General features: G+C 48.6%; 1 protein-coding gene across 1 annotated transcript in view; it reads right to left on the bottom strand.

Moving 5' to 3' along the window:
- The window catches only part of NR1H4 (nuclear receptor subfamily 1 group H member 4), a 113,069-nt gene extending 98,210 nt beyond the window's left edge, over nucleotides 1-14,859 (bottom strand). The window contains exon 1 of the mRNA XM_044280638.1: nucleotides 14,787-14,859. The gene's annotated coding sequence lies outside the window, so the exon portion shown is untranslated. The remainder of the gene's footprint in view (nucleotides 1-14,786) is intronic.
- Nucleotides 14,860-15,379: the final 520 nt, after the last annotated feature.

Here is a 15,379-nt window from a genome sequence, read left to right as displayed (position 1 = left end):
GGGAGGGCCCTAAATATATAGATAAGCTAGGAAGGGTCATCATTTGAAAAGATGCCACTCTACCCACCCAGGATATTGTTTTCATAGAAAAACTGCTAAAGTCTCTCAACATGGTGTCTAGAAGGGGGTGGTAGTTTCTACTGTAAAGTAAGGAGCAGGGCGAAGTAATCTTAACTCCTAGGTATGGGAGTTCTGATGATTGCCAATCCAGGTCATGGGAGGATTTCATAGAGGCTACTACTGCCTGTGGAATATTGATGGGGAGAGCCTGGGATTTGGTATTATTGATTTTATAGTAGGAGAGGGATCCACAGTGCAAAATAATTTTAAGGGCGGCGTCTAAAGAGTTGCAGGGGTCAGTTAGTGTGAGAATGATATCATCCGCGTAGAGTGCGATTTTGTGGGACCTTCCTCCTATTTCCACTCCCGTTAACAAAGGTGAGTTCCTTATAGTTTGTGCCAAGGGTTCCAGAGCCAAAACAAACAGTAAAGGTGATAAGGGGCAACCCTGCCTGGAACCGTTGGTAATTTCAAAGGGATCCGACACTACGCCATTAACCCAGACCTTTGCCGAAGGAGAGGAGTATAAACTATTGATAGCCTGCAGTATTTGACCTGAGAAGCCCATGTGGCGGAGAGCAGAGAATGCATAATCCCAATGCAAGCGATCAAACGCTTTTTCGGCATCCAGTGTAATCGCCAGCATTGGGAAATCATGCACCTCGGCGTAGTTAAGTCTACAATCCGCCTAGTGTAATCAGAAGCTTGTCGGCCAGTCACAAAACCAGTCGGGTCAGGATGGGATGGAGTGGAGTTAATCTGTTGGCAACAATCTTGGCAAAAAATTTTATGTCAGAATTAAGCAGTGAGATAGGACGGAAATTCTGGGGAGTGTCTGGCGCCTTACCCGGTTTCGGGATGGTGACTATTAATGCTTCCAACATGTCTGGGGGGGAAAGAGTGCCCCTCCTGTACTGCATTAAACAGCTCGAGCATATAGGGAGCAAGAACAGGATGAAATTGGCGGAAGTATTCATTAGAAAGCCCATCAGGTCCTGGGGATTTGCCCAGAGGTAGAGACGCAATTACCTTTTTAATTTCTGTGAGCGAAATCGGCGTGTTAAGGGACTGTAATTGTGGCTGAGTGAGAGTGGGGAGGGACGCCTGTGAAAGGAAGTTTGCTACTAAGGCAGAGTAATTCTCTGATAGAGGGATGTCATCTTTCAAGTTATAAAGCGATTGGTAATATAGTTTAAATTGATTGGCTATATCACGGGGGTCTGTCAGTTTTGCCTTAGTCGAGGAATGAATCAAATGGGGTATTTTAGATTTTGACTGTTGAGCTTTCAGTTGTTGTGCTAAGAGTCTGCCTGCTTTGTTACCCTGAGAGTAGTACTTAGAGTGTAGCCTTAGGAGGGATCTGTGGTAGTTTTCGAGAAGTAAGCCACTAAGCTTATTCCGTGCCACTCTAAGTTCATTGGAACACTGAGGGGTCGGGGCGGGTTTGTTTATGGCCTCTAACTCAGCAATGTGCTCTAGTGTTTGTGTAATATCTCTCTCCCTGAGTTTCTTAACCGTGGAGTTCAGTTTAATCAAAGACCCCCTCATAAACGCTTTGTGGGCTTGCCACAGGATAAATTTGTTCAAAACTGAGCCGTAATTAAATAGAAAGTATTCATTCAATTGTGCAGTCAGTTCCAACACATGCTTTGAATTATTATAGAGAAATGTGTTATTCCTCCAGATAGGGGGTCTTGATGATTGAAACTGCTCTTCAAGGGTGATAGTGATCGGAGCATGGTCTGACCATTTAATAAGGCCGATGTCCATAGAAAGTGTATGAAGCAGAAAGAAGTGATCCACCATAAACATGTCTATTCGGGAATAAGACACGTGTATAGGGGAAAAAAAGGTAAAATCTCTTTCGAGGCTGTGTTGAGCTCTCCACACATCTGTAAGGCCCTCAGCGTGCAAGAAGGAAGCAACTCCTGCATCTGATCGCCTCGTAGAGGTTGTAGAGTCAATGGTGGGCTGTAGAACGGTGTTGAGAGCGACGGAATGAGGCGCAGCCATAATGGAGTGCGGCTTGACTTAGGGGGAAGACCGCAGGATGGGAAAGGGTTAAGGATAATCATGGCTAGGGGTCGGTTTAAGGGAGGAAGAGGAGGGTTGATAGATTCGCGGGCAGTATATAGATGTGGGTATAGGAGGGGCTTAGGCAGTCTTAGGAAAAGCAAGCGCGTTTTAGGATGTCTTCGCTGGAGGAGTTGATGGCTGCGGTTAGGGCTGCGGTGCAGGTGCACGGTGCTGCGCGTCTGCAGGAGTCTGTGCTCGCTGCCCTGAACCCCCCTCCTGTGTCGGATGTAGCTGTGCGGCCTGCCCGGGCTAGGCGGTCGGTCCCTCCGGAGCGCCTGAGCCCCGAGCCTACACCGCGTGTGCGCCAGCGGGTCCGGAGTCCTTCAAGGCACCCTCCACTGCGGTCTGTGAGGGCTGATGCGGTCCCCAGGCGCAGCGGGAGGAATGCGGCGCGATGCGGTCGGCTGGCGGGGGAAGGACGGTCCGGTCCGGGTTCCGCCTCCCGGTCTCCAAGGGTGAGTGAGAGGAGGAGTGCGGCTGCCTCGCCGCTGGAGGGGCCGCGGGCGGCGCGGGGTCACGACTTACCTGCTGTCGGCGGGGACGGAACGGCTGGGTCTGCGGCTGGCCTGGGCCTTGAGGGTGTCGGCGGGGACGTGTCGCAGGCGCCGCGGTCGGGGTCCTCTGACCGGCGGCTTCATCGCGGAGGGAGCGTGGCTCAGAGTCCTTCTGCTGCTGTGGTGAGGAGTGCGGCGCGACCTCTAGTGGTGGGTCGGCGTCATAGCACCTTGCCCAGGACTGTTGAGGGGACAGCGCCCTCTGGTGGTGGCCGGGGTACTGCAGCTCACAGTTTCCCTGCTGTGGAGCTTGGAAGTCCGGATTTGGCATTGGAGAGGGATCTGCGGCCAGGTGCGGGGGCCTCTGCTGCGACGGGCGTTGAGGATGTCCGGTTCCTGCGCGCTGAGTCCGAGGGGGAGTCGTCGCCGCTGGAGGACGGTGAAGTGGACCCGGGAGACGGATCTGCGGCTGGCGGTCTGTCCGGCTCCTCCGGGGGAGACGCTGAGCCATCCAGGAGTGACGTCCCGTCGGTGGTGCCAGGAGGAACGCTTGCGGCTGCCGGTGGTTCTTTCCGGGGACGGCCAGGTGAGAGATCTTCGTGTCCGGTTCCTGTTGGGGGTGATGTAGTGCATGCTGGGGGGGGTTCTGAGGTGTTGGTGCGGGATGTGTTGTCTGGTATGCTTGCGTTGCTGTCTCGGTTGGGTCCGGGTTCTGCTGGGTCGCCGGTGGCGGTGTGGTCTTCTGCTCCGGAGGTGGCGCTGGTTCCAGGGGCGGCGCGGGGTGTGTCGGGAGCGGGTGACGTGGGCGCAGGGGCTGGTGTGGTGGCCTCGGGTTCCGGAGTGGCGGCTGGGCCTAGGGGCGATGTGGGCGACGGTGTTAGGTTGGCGGATGCTGCGAAAGGCGAGATTTACGTGTGTTTTGAGGGGCCGCTGGGGGCTCATTTGAAGCAGGAGGTCAGGGAGAAGATATGGAGGGATGAATATGTGGAGATTTTTTCCTTGCTTCCGTTGGAGAAATTTAACTTGGACAGGGGTAAGCCGGATGAGAGTAAGAAGGAGGAGGAGGAAAGGAGGCGGTATCGGTTGATTCCGCGGACTTTTCAGAATTGGCTGCAGGCCTTTGCGATTTTGGCTAGCGTGGTGGGGGAAAAGGCGCCTGAGCACTGCTCGGCTCTTTTTTGCTATATGGATGCGGTGGGGGAGGCTCATCGGACGTATGGGGGTGTGGCGTGGCTGCGGTATGACGAGCAGTTCCGGCAGCGGAAGGCGGTCAGGCCCAGCATTCGTTGGGACCATAAGGATATTGGTCTCTGGATGCGGTTGATTGCGGCGCCCCGGGGGGGGTCTCAGCCCTTTCGTGGAGCGGCCGGGGGTGCCTCGGCTGCGGAGCCTCCAGGGGGGGCTAGGAAGGGTTGTTGTTGGCAGTTCAACGAGGGACATTGCCGGTTTTTGTCCGACTGCAGGTATAAGCATGAGTGCTCCGGTTGCGGCGGGGCCCATAGCCTGTCTCGGTGCTTCCGGCGGGGGAAGGGTAAGGGATCCAAGATTGTGCAGAAAAGGGGTGACGCCGGTGAGGGTGGGAGAGATGGAGCCGTATTTAAGGACGTACCCAAATAGGGAGGCGGCTCGGTTGTTGTTGGAGGGGTTTACTGTGGGATTTGTTATTCCTTGTGGTTTGGTCGGGGCTCAGGTTGCTCCCCGGAATTTGTCTTCGGCTTTGCGTTTTCCTGCAGTGGTAGGGGAGAAGATTGGGAAGGAGGTTGCGGCCGGTAGGGTTGTTGGCCCCTTTGCGGAGTCTCCTTTGCCGGATTTGTGGGTTTCTCCTTTGGGTTTGGTCCCTAAGAAGGAGCCCAATAAATTCCGGCTCATTCACCACTTGTCTTTTCCGGTGGGTGGGTCGGTGAACGATGGTATAGCGGAGGAGTTGTGCTCGGTGTCATACACGTCTTTTGACGAGGCGGTGCGTTGGGTGCGGCGTTTTGGGCACGGCGCTCTGCTTGCTAAAACTGATATCGAGGCGGCTTTTCGGTTGCTGCCCATTCACCCGGATAGTTTCCATCTGCTTGGTTTTCAGTGGGATGGTTGTTTTTATGTGGATTGTTGTTTGCCCATGGGGTGTTCGATCTCGTGCTCTTTGTTTGAGTCGTTTAGTTGTTTTCTTGAGTGGGTGGTGAAGCAGGAGGCGGGGGAAGGGTAAGGGATCCGAGATTGTGCAGAAAAGGGGTGACGCCGGTGAGGGTGGGAGAGATGGAGCCGTATTTAAGGACGTACCCAAATAGGGAGGCGGCTCGGTTGTTGTTGGAGGGGTTTACTGTGGGATTTGTTATTCCTTGTGGTTTGGTCGGGGCTCAGGTTGCTCCCCGGAATTTGTCTTCGGCTTTGCGTTTTCCTGCAGTGGTAGGGGAGAAGATTGGGAAGGAGGTTGCGGCCGGTAGGGTTGTTGGCCCCTTTGCGGAGTCTCCTTTGCCGGATTTGTGGGTTTCTCCTTTGGGTTTGGTCCCTAAGAAGGAGCCCAATAAATTCCGGCTCATTCACCACTTGTCTTTTCCGGTGGGTGGGTCGGTGAACGATGGTATAGCGGAGGAGTTGTGCTCGGTGTCATACACGTCTTTTGACGAGGCGGTGCGTTGGGTGCGGCGTTTTGGGCACGGCGCTCTGCTTGCTAAAACTGATATCGAGGCGGCTTTTCGGTTGCTGCCCATTCACCCGGATAGTTTCCATCTGCTTGGTTTTCGGTGGGATGGTTGTTTTTATGTGGATTGTTGTTTGCCCATGGGGTGTTCGATCTCGTGCTCTTTGTTTGAGTCGTTTAGTTGTTTTCTTGAGTGGGTGGTGAAGCAGGAGGCGGGGGAAGGGTAAGCGATCCGAGATTGTGCAGAAAAGGGGTGACGCCGGTGAGGGTGGGAGAGATGGAGCCGTATTTAAGGACGTACCCAAATAGGGAGGCGGCTCGGTTGTTGTTGGAGGGGTTTACTGTGGGATTTGTTATTCCTTGTGGTTTGGTCGGGGCTCAGGTTGCTCCCCGGAATTTGTCTTCGGCTTTGCGTTTTCCTGCAGTGGTAGGGGAGAAGATTGGGAAGGAGGTTGCGGCCGGTAGGGTTGTTGGCCCCTTTGCGGAGTCTCCTTTGCCGGATTTGTGGGTTTCTCCTTTGGGTTTGGTCCCTAAGAAGGAGCCCAATAAATTCCGGCTCATTCACCACTTGTCTTTTCCGGTGGGTGGGTCGGTGAACGATGGTATAGCGGAGGAGTTGTGCTCGGTGTCATACACGTCTTTTGACGAGGCGGTGCGTTGGGTGCGGCGTTTTGGGCACGGCGCTCTGCTTGCTAAAACTGATATCGAGGCGGCTTTTCGGTTGCTGCCCATTCACCCGGATAGTTTCCATCTGCTTGGTTTTCGGTGGGATGGTTGTTTTTATGTGGATTGTTGTTTGCCCATGGGGTGTTCGATCTCGTGCTCTTTGTTTGAGTCGTTTAGTTGTTTTCTTGAGTGGGTGGTAAAGCAGGAGGCGGGGTGGAGCTCTGTTTTGCACTACATGGATGATTTCTTGTTTTTGGGCCCGGCCGGGTCCAGGGTATGTGCTGTCTTGCTGCATACTATGGAGCGGGTGGCGGCGCGTTTTGGCGTGCCGTTGGCCGTGGATAAGACGGAAGGCCCGTCCACTGTCATTAAGTTTTTGGGGATTGAGATCGATAGTTTGGCTATGGAATGTCGTCTGCCTGGCGACAAGGTGTTGGATCTGTTGCAGGAGGTGGCGTTTTTGAGGCGGGCTAGGAAGGTTCAGCTCAAGCGGGTTCAGTCGGTTTTGGGTAAGTTGAATTTTGCCTGTCGCATTTTGCCGATGGGGCGGGTTTTTTGCCGTCGTTTGGCTCTGGCGACTGCGGGTGTTACTGTGCCTTTTCATTATTTGCGGTTGCCGGGGACTGTGAAGGATGATCTGGCGGTATGGGAGTCCTTTTTGACGACTTACAATGGCAGGTCTGTGTGGATGGATGCGGGGGTTAGTAATGTGGATTTGGACTTGTTTTCGGATGCGTCTGGTTCGTGTGGTTACGGTGTTTTTTGCAGGGGGCAGTGGAGTGCAGGGGCGTGGCCGGTGGAGTGGGAACGGGCTGGTTTTCTTTCCAATTTGGTTTTGTTGGAGCTTTTTCCGATTGTTCTGGCTACTGAATTGTGGGGGGACTGGCTTAGGAATCGGCGGGTGCGCTTTTACTGCGACAATATGGGTGTTGTTCAGGCGATCAACAGTCAGTCCGCCAACTCGCCGCCGGTGTTGAATCTACTGCGGCATCTGGTGTTACGGGGGTTGCAGTTGAATGCCTGTTTTGTTGCAGTTCATGTTCCGGGTGTTGATAACTCACTTGCTGATTCCCTTTCTCGATTTCAGTGGGAGCGTTTTCGAGGTCTGGCGCCGGGTGCCGAGGTCCGAGGGTTGCCCTGTCCCCAGTGGCTCTGGAGCGTGGCCTTGGGGTTTCAGCGGACTTGATTAGGAGGTCGATTAGTAGCGGTACGTGGGCGGCTTACTCTTCTGTGTGGTCGTTGTGGGAGGCTTTGATGGAGCAGGTGGGTGGTTGTAGCTCGTTGGAGGACTTTAGGGCGTTGTTGGTGTTCTGGGTGGGCACGTGTTATGCTGATGGTCTGTCCTTTTCGGTGGCGTCAAAGAGGGTGGCGGCGGTGGCGTTTTGGTTGCGGTTGCGGGGCATCGCTGATGTGTCTCGGTGTTTTATGGTGCGGCAGGCTTTGAAGGGTTATCGTCGGGGACGGGTGCGGAGGGACACCCGTAGGCCGGTGTCCTTGGCGCTGTTGCAAATGCTGTGGACTGCGGCGGGGTCGATTTGTGAGTCGGAGTTCGAGGTGTGTTTGTTTAGGGCGGCGTTTACGTTGGCCTTTTTTGGGGCTTTTCGCATATCGGAATTGGTGGCGGCTAGTCGCAGGGGCGACGGGGGTTTGTTGTGGGAGGACGTGGTAGAGGTGGATGGTGTTTTGCGGTGTTATGTTCGCAGGTCTAAGACGGATCAGGAGGGTAAAGGGGTGGTGTTGTGGCTGAGGCCGATGGTGGGGTCCTTGCTTTGTCCTGTGCGGTGTGTAAGGGATTTCTTGGCGGTTAGGCCCGGTGGCTTGGGGACGTTGTTGGTTCATCGGGATGGTTCGCGGTTGTCGCGTTTTCAGTTTGTCGCTGTTTTTCGGAAGTGTTTGGCGGCCGCAGGTTTACCTGCTATGGAGTATGCCTCTCACTCGTTTCGGATTGGGGCTGCGACTGAGGCGGCCAGGTGGGGCCTGGGGGAGGAGGTTATTCGGCGTATTGGGCGCTGGGAGTCTGATTGTTTTCGTTCTTATATTCGGCCTCATCTGTTGTGAGGGGTGTGGGGATGATGTGGGTTGTTTGGTTGGTGGTTGTGGTTAATTGTGTTTGTTTTATTGCAGGGTCGGCGCCTTGTTTGGCTTGGATTTTCGGGCACTCGTATGTTCATTGGGGGGCCTTGCGAGCGGATGTCCGGAGGAATGGACGTCAATTGGGCTTCTCGGCGGATGTGCTGCAGATTAGGTGGATTGGTTTGCGGGGGCTTCTGTGGGGGCGGGTTTTGCCCGAGTTTCATTTGAATGTGCAGTTGGATCGGCCTCCGGATATTTTGGTTTTGCACGTTGGTGGAAATGATTTGGGGGTACGTCGTTCGCGTGACGTCATTCGGGATATTAAGCTGGATGTGTTGCGGCTGTTGGTGGATTTTCCGGATGTTTTGTTGGTATGGTCTGAGGTGGTGGCGAGGAGTAGCTGGCGGTTCGCTAGGTCGGTGGAGCGTATTAATAAGGCTCGGGCAAAACTGAATAAGGAGGTTGGACGGTTTGTGCGTCGGCAAGGTGGGATAGTGGTGCGTCATAGGGAATTGGAGGCGGCGTCGCCTCAGTTCTTGAGAGCGGATGGAGTGCACCTTAATGATGTTGGAATGGACATGTGGGCGTTGGGCATTCAGGAGGGTCTGGAGACGGCCCTGAGGGTGTGGCAGGACGCCCACAGGTGAGGTGTCACCTGTGGTCTTCTGTGGCTGAGTTATATGGGATCCTGGGGAGCAATACAATGGTTAAGAGATGCGGGACATGTTGGAGCCTGCATCTCATGTGGTTTGGCAATGCTGAGGATGGGGCTCCTGTTTGGGCTAAAAGGCCTACAGGAGGAGTTGCGTGGATACTTCAAGGATTTGGTGCTCTTGGGTCGGTGAGTGCGGCCAGGGGTAACCTTGAAGTATATGGTGAGACGGTTGAGGAAGATGACGCTTGTTTGGGTTGCCCTCCAGGATCCTTGTTATGGTGCAGCGGGTCATGACGTTGAAGGTTGTGTTAAAGTGTCTGTTGTTATTATTGTGATTATTATCATTGTATATGAACAATAAAGTTCGGCCGTCATGGTCATTTTCTCCAAAAGAAAGAAGGTGTCGGTGTGGTTATTGTAAGGTAAAGGTTTGTGGGAACAGACGGAGGAAGTTCTTCCATCCTATTAAGTCATGAGAGCGACGGAATGAGGCGCAGCCATAATGGAGTGCGGCTTGACTTAGGGGGAAGACCACAGGATGGGAAAGGGTTAAGGATAATCATGGCTAGGGGTCGGTTTAAGGGAGGAAGAGGAGGGTCGATAGATTCGCGGGCAGTATATAGATGTGGGTATAGGAGGGGCTTAGGCAGTCTTAGGAAAAGCAAGCGCGTTTCCCACCCTCCCGCCCTCTTTTTTAGCTGGGTTCCTTGGATTGTGTTTACTGTGGGGCTGAGTTATATGGGATCCTGGGGAGCAATACAATGGTTAAGAGATGCGGGACATGTTGGAGCCTGCATCTCATGTGGTTTGGCAATGCTGAGGATGGGGCTCCTGTTTGGGCTAAAAGGCCTACAGGAGGAGTTGCGTGGATACTTCAAGGATTTGGTGCTCTTGGGTCGGTGAGTGCGGCCAGGGGTAACCTTGAAGTATATGGTGAGACGGTTGAGGAAGATGACGCTTGTTTGGGTTGCCCTCCAGGATCCTTGTTATGGTGCAGCGGGTCATGACGTTGAAGGTTGTGTTAAAGTGTCTGTTGTTATTATTGTGATTATTATCATTGTATATGAACAATAAAGTTCGGCCGTCATGGTCATTTTCTCCAAAAGAAAGAAGGTGTCGGTGTGGTTATTATAAGGTAAAGGTTTGTGGGAACAGACGGAGGAAGTTCTTCCATCCTATTAAGTCATAAAATCTCCGCAAAGGAGTACTTTCCCTTGTTTTAGCCTATTCACATTGCGCATGAGTTTATGTAAAAAAAGATTGGTACTATTTTAGGGTGCATATAACTTTTTGATCGCTTGGTATTACACTTTTTGTGATGTAAGGTGATAAAAAATTGCCTTTTTGACACACTTTTTATATTTTCTTTTTTACGATGTTCACCTGAGGGGTTAGGTCATGTGATATTTTTATACAGCAGGTTTTTACAGATGCAGCAATACCTAATATGTCTATTTTATTATTTATTAAAGTTTTACACAATAAATGCATTTTTTTAAACCAAAAATATCATGTTGTAGTGTCTCCATATTTTGAGTGCCATAGCTTTTCTATTTTTTGGGCGATTGTCTTAGGTAGGGTCTCATTTTTTGCGGGATGAGATTACTGTTTGATTGGTACTATTTTGGGGTGCATATGACTTTTTGATAGCTTAGTATTACACTTTTAGTAATGTAAGGTGACAAAAAATTGCATTTTTTACACCGTTTTCATTAATAAATTTTACAGTGTTCATCTAAGGGGTTAGATCATGTGATATTTTAATAGACCTGGTTGTTATGGACACGGCGATACCTAATACATCTACTTTTTTATTTATTTTTCACTTTTAACACAATAAAAGCATTTTTGAAAAAAAAAAATCATGTTTTAGTGTCTCCATATTCTGAGAGCCATAGTTTTATATAGAGGCCCATTTTTTGCAGGATGAGGTAACAGTTTGATTGGTACTATTTTGGGGGGCATACGCTTTTTTGATCTCTTGGTGCTGCACTTTTTATGATGTAAGGTGACAAAAAAATGATTGTTTTAGCAGTTTTTATTTTATTTTTTCTACACGTTTTTGTTTTTTGTCCCACTATGGGACTTCAACTTCTGGGGTCTGATCCCCTCTGCAATGCATTATAATGCAACCTGTATTGTAATGCATTGGCTGTCAGCTTTTATGCCTAATGTGGGAATCCTTTGCACTTTTATCTTCAGTTCTCTGCAATCTCCAGGAATACAGTGTGTCAAGGTCAAATTTGGTCTGCTTATAGGTAGATTAAAGGCACAAATTGTGCCAAAATGGATACATTCCCCCCATAATGTTTATAAGTGGTTCTAATAAATATGGTGCACAAGTATAGTTTTAATGTGTCATCTATTGAACGGCAAAGTCTGAAATCTTTAAGATACTGAATGATACTGAATGAAGAAACAAATCATGGAGAAATATAGTATATAGACACTCTTCTTGGCAGGAAAACATGTTTAACATGTGTGGGAGGAAAATGATGACAAGAAAAATCAATTGATTACACAAGAATTTGCATGAGGAATTTGGAATGGTTGAGTACTAAGAGGATACGGTGCATTTGTAATCCATCAGCATGTAGAATTAAAGTGCCATTGTTGGATCTTTTCCTATTTGTCTCTACCATTAATTATTTTATTTGTTGGCCTTCAACTATTTGATATGAAGACACTTCCAAGTGTTTAGAGAAAATCAAATGAAGGATGAAAGTGGTTAGTCAGGCACATTAGATATTTGTCCATTGATACCTCCAATTTCAACAATATTGAGTTTGGGTCAACATAATGGTGTCACACAACCTCTCCCACCAAGGGAGTAAGGCTCAGGTGGGTTGGATATTACCCAACCAGTCATTTATTTCCTTGGAAAACAAGCGCCCACATATGTGATTCTGCTTATCTCTACCCTATAGAAAAAAAACATGCATTTTTCCGAGGAATGCAGGAAAAACAATGGCCCACATTTACTAATCAAAAAGTTTCAATTTGTGAAAAAATGTGTGACTTTTTTAGCGAAATTTGAAAATTTGGCCAAAGTTTATTACGAGAAGGAGTGACCTACAATTTTTAGACGAATGTATTAATAGTGAAAATTTGGTAACAGCTCTTCACATACAGAAATTCATCAAGCTCCTGCATCTCCCAGGATGCATTGCAATAAGCTCTTGTTACCCCTTTCTCCCCTGTCCTTCACATATACCCTTAGAGATACATATGGTATGTAATGCTCGCACAATTTCCTTCTCCACTGTCTAGAGAGAGACAGAGCTATATATTTTTATAATTTTAGTAGGGATGAATGAATCAAAAGTGGCTGGACCACTTCACCTGCTTTTCTATAAGGATAATATGCCAGAACTGAGAGGAGGAAGGGAGCAGGGAAGGTACTGAACATCTTAGTCCTTCTGTAAGGCTTGGTCTACACAACGACATTTGTCGTGCAACAATAAGTTGCGAGACAGATAGGGCACAACTACACTGCAACATTTTGCTGCACCAATGTCGTGCAACAATTTTTATAATGGCAGTCTATAGTGTCCCACTGCAACATGCAACATGCTGCGACTGCGACGCGACAGTCGCAGAAAAATCCATCTCGAACCATAGACTGCCATTATAAAAATTGTCGCGCGACATTGGTGCAACAAAATGTTGCGCGACAAATGTCATCGTGTAGACCTAGCCTGAATGCAGAGAAGGTGGACCAGAAGGATAAGCAGCAGCGGGCACTACTAAAAAGGAAAATGTAATGTACAAAAAAAAAGACCAATATTTTTATTGCTTGTATATTACAAAATTGCTTCATTTGAAATGCTTAGTAATACTTGTAGTGAAATTGCCCCTTTAAGAGGTATGCACCTTTCAATAAATTCGGCAAGATTCACTGCAACAATCAATTATTTGACTGTATGAAACACCTATCTTAATATCAGACAGAAGTAAGGCTTCTCTATTCGAGAATAATAGGTTTGGGAATTTCTATGAAATGAGCTGAGAATCTTTTTTCTATAACCCAGCCCTAGTAAACTAGCCAGCATAGAATTGTAAGGGAGAGTTGAAGGTCAGCATTGTACAGTACATGTAGACACACACGCGAACACAGAGCAGCAGCTTCACTCCCAGCTAAATTCACTGCTGCAACAATCAGGACAAAGATAACTTCAAACAGTAATGTGTACAAAAATTCCTCCAAATTGCATCAAGCTATGTTTATCTAGAGTCAATTTAGGCGTCACTATTGTTTCAGGACACCATACCAAACTACACACAGCACAGTATAGAAGAAGCCTTCAGCCTGAGCCAAACAACTTTCATTGCCATACCATGACAGGGGACAGCCAGGCTGGCAGCATGGCGGCTCAGTGTTTAACGCTGGTGCCTTGCAGTGATGGTATCCTAGGTTTGACTCCAAACAAGGACAACATCTGCATGGAGTTTTCTATGTCCTTCTCACACTCCAAAGACATGCTGATGAGCCCCATTGGGGACAGCATGATAATGTCTGTAAAGCGCTACAGAATATGTCAGCGATATATGAGAAAACAAAAATCTGCAATACATACAGCAATCTGGTAGCATTTAATAGGCTCATATTGATATCAATGTGTTGCATCTGCATATTTTGCAGTGAGTTCGTGATCCGCATTATGGGGACAAGTATAGAGGATGTTCTACCTTTTTTTGAAATTGACATACGGATGCAGAAAGGACACAGATCAGCCGAGTGCCTTCCACATCCATATGTCCTTTCTACAATAAGATATCATATGTCTGCAAAATGCAGATCACAGACCCATTGTCAATGGGTCCACCAAAAATGTGGACCGCACATGGACAGTATCCGTTTTATGCGGATCTGTGATTTGCTGACTGCAAAACGGACACGGTTGTGTGCATAAGGCCTAACTTAAAGATTAGATCACAGATTTGACATCATTAGGTAAAGTCAACATGAATCGTATACGCTGCAGATCTGCCAAATCTTCAGCGTTGTACAGCACCAGGAAAAATCTCAACCACACATTGTGAAAAAAAAATCCACAGCATAAATTGACCTGCAGTGCTTATTTTAAATTTGGGGAGGTTGATTTATGCTGCATATTTCCATTACAGATTTTACTCTTTGCAACGCAAAGGCCAGAATCTGAAGAAAGCACTTTTTGCCACAGATTCAGGGCTCATTGCCAATTTTGCGGAACGGGTGCGGAGCCATTCATTTCAAGTGGTTGCAAAAGATGCGGACAGCACACCATGTGTTGTCTGCATCCGATGTTCTGTCCCGTGGCCCCACAAAAAATGCAATCGCGGACAAGAATAGGCATTTCTATAATGGGCCGCCGGTTCCGTTCCCCAACTTGCGGAAAGCATGTGGGCGACATCCGTGTGTTGCGGATATGCAATTTGCAGAATGCAAAACACAGCACGGCCATGCGCCCTTGCTTTTGGTTTTGCTGTGGAAATTCTACCTTGTGTGGCCATGACCCTGAAAGTGCTATCTGCCTTCATTAGGCATAATAATAAGTAACTGGTGCTTCATTCAGTGTCATCATCATAGAGATGGTAAATAGTAACAATAGTGCCAATAATGCCATAGACAACAACTTTGGCATAGACCAGAAATGAGAATAGAGGTAGGCTAGTTTCACACATGTGGCACAGGAATCCAGCAGGCTAAATTCCGTCAGAGAACACCCTACCAGAGTTCTCTGGATCCACATGCTCTCTAGACCACATTGACTATCATAGGAACCAGCGGGGATCTGGCCACTCCATCGGCATAAATCCTACAATTCGGACAGGCAAAAATTGCTGCTTGCACCGTTTTTTGTCCAGCCAAATCCCGGCATTTATAACGGGGAGGAGCTGGATCCCCACTAGTGCCCATTATACTCAATGAGGTCCAGAGACCATGACACACTATCCAGCTATGCTGGATCCAGAGAACTTTGGTAGGCTGGAATTGTCAATAATTCTAGCAAATGAAAATCTGAAACCTCTGAAACAATTGGTGGATTAGTTATTGTTAGGTGACATGGTATCTATATTTCACTATAAAATGAGGGGGGAAATCTACTACATCAAGAAGCAGTAAACCCAAATAGGCAACTTTACTTACCTAAATTGCCTTTTCAACACAGGAGTATGACTTGGTTGCCGTCATAAATACTTTTTGCCTCTGAAGTTCAGAAATCTAGATGTAGAAATGAGTCTGTCTCTCTGACAGCGTCTGCACAACTGTTTGTTTCCAGCAGATACATGGATTACTCATTAACTAGTGACTTTACTTGTATAAACAGATCTGGAATTCTCCGAAAGAATATAGTGCAGGGCTAGAAGCCAAAGTGGAGATAAAAAAGACAATGGGGGTCATTTACTATAACTTTAAGCTCGTTTTCTGGTGTAGAAAAGTCACAAATTCTGACGCAAGTGCTAATTTGCAACTAAATTTACATCTTTTTTAGCTTTTTCCGACACCCTTGCCAGGGGTGTGGTTGGTAGGAGGCGGGCCACAGACGGGAGCTCCGTGGCACAACTCATTTAAAAACGTGTGCCAGAAATCTGACGCACATTACACCAGACATATACTCCAGCTCTTGGATAGTGTAGATTTCTGTTCTGGGCAGAGAGCAGAAGATGTGCCAAATTCATTAAGAGGAGGGCGTCTTTAAATAAATTGGTTGGATCTTTCTCCAGCAGGGTTTTTACGAA

The sequence above is a fragment of the Bufo gargarizans genome, chromosome 2 (assembly GCF_014858855.1).
Source record: "Bufo gargarizans isolate SCDJY-AF-19 chromosome 2, ASM1485885v1, whole genome shotgun sequence".
NCBI lineage: Eukaryota > Metazoa > Chordata > Amphibia > Anura > Bufonidae > Bufo > Bufo gargarizans.
Note: the sequence above shows the minus strand (reverse complement) of the source record. Positions and strands in the feature narration are given on the sequence as shown.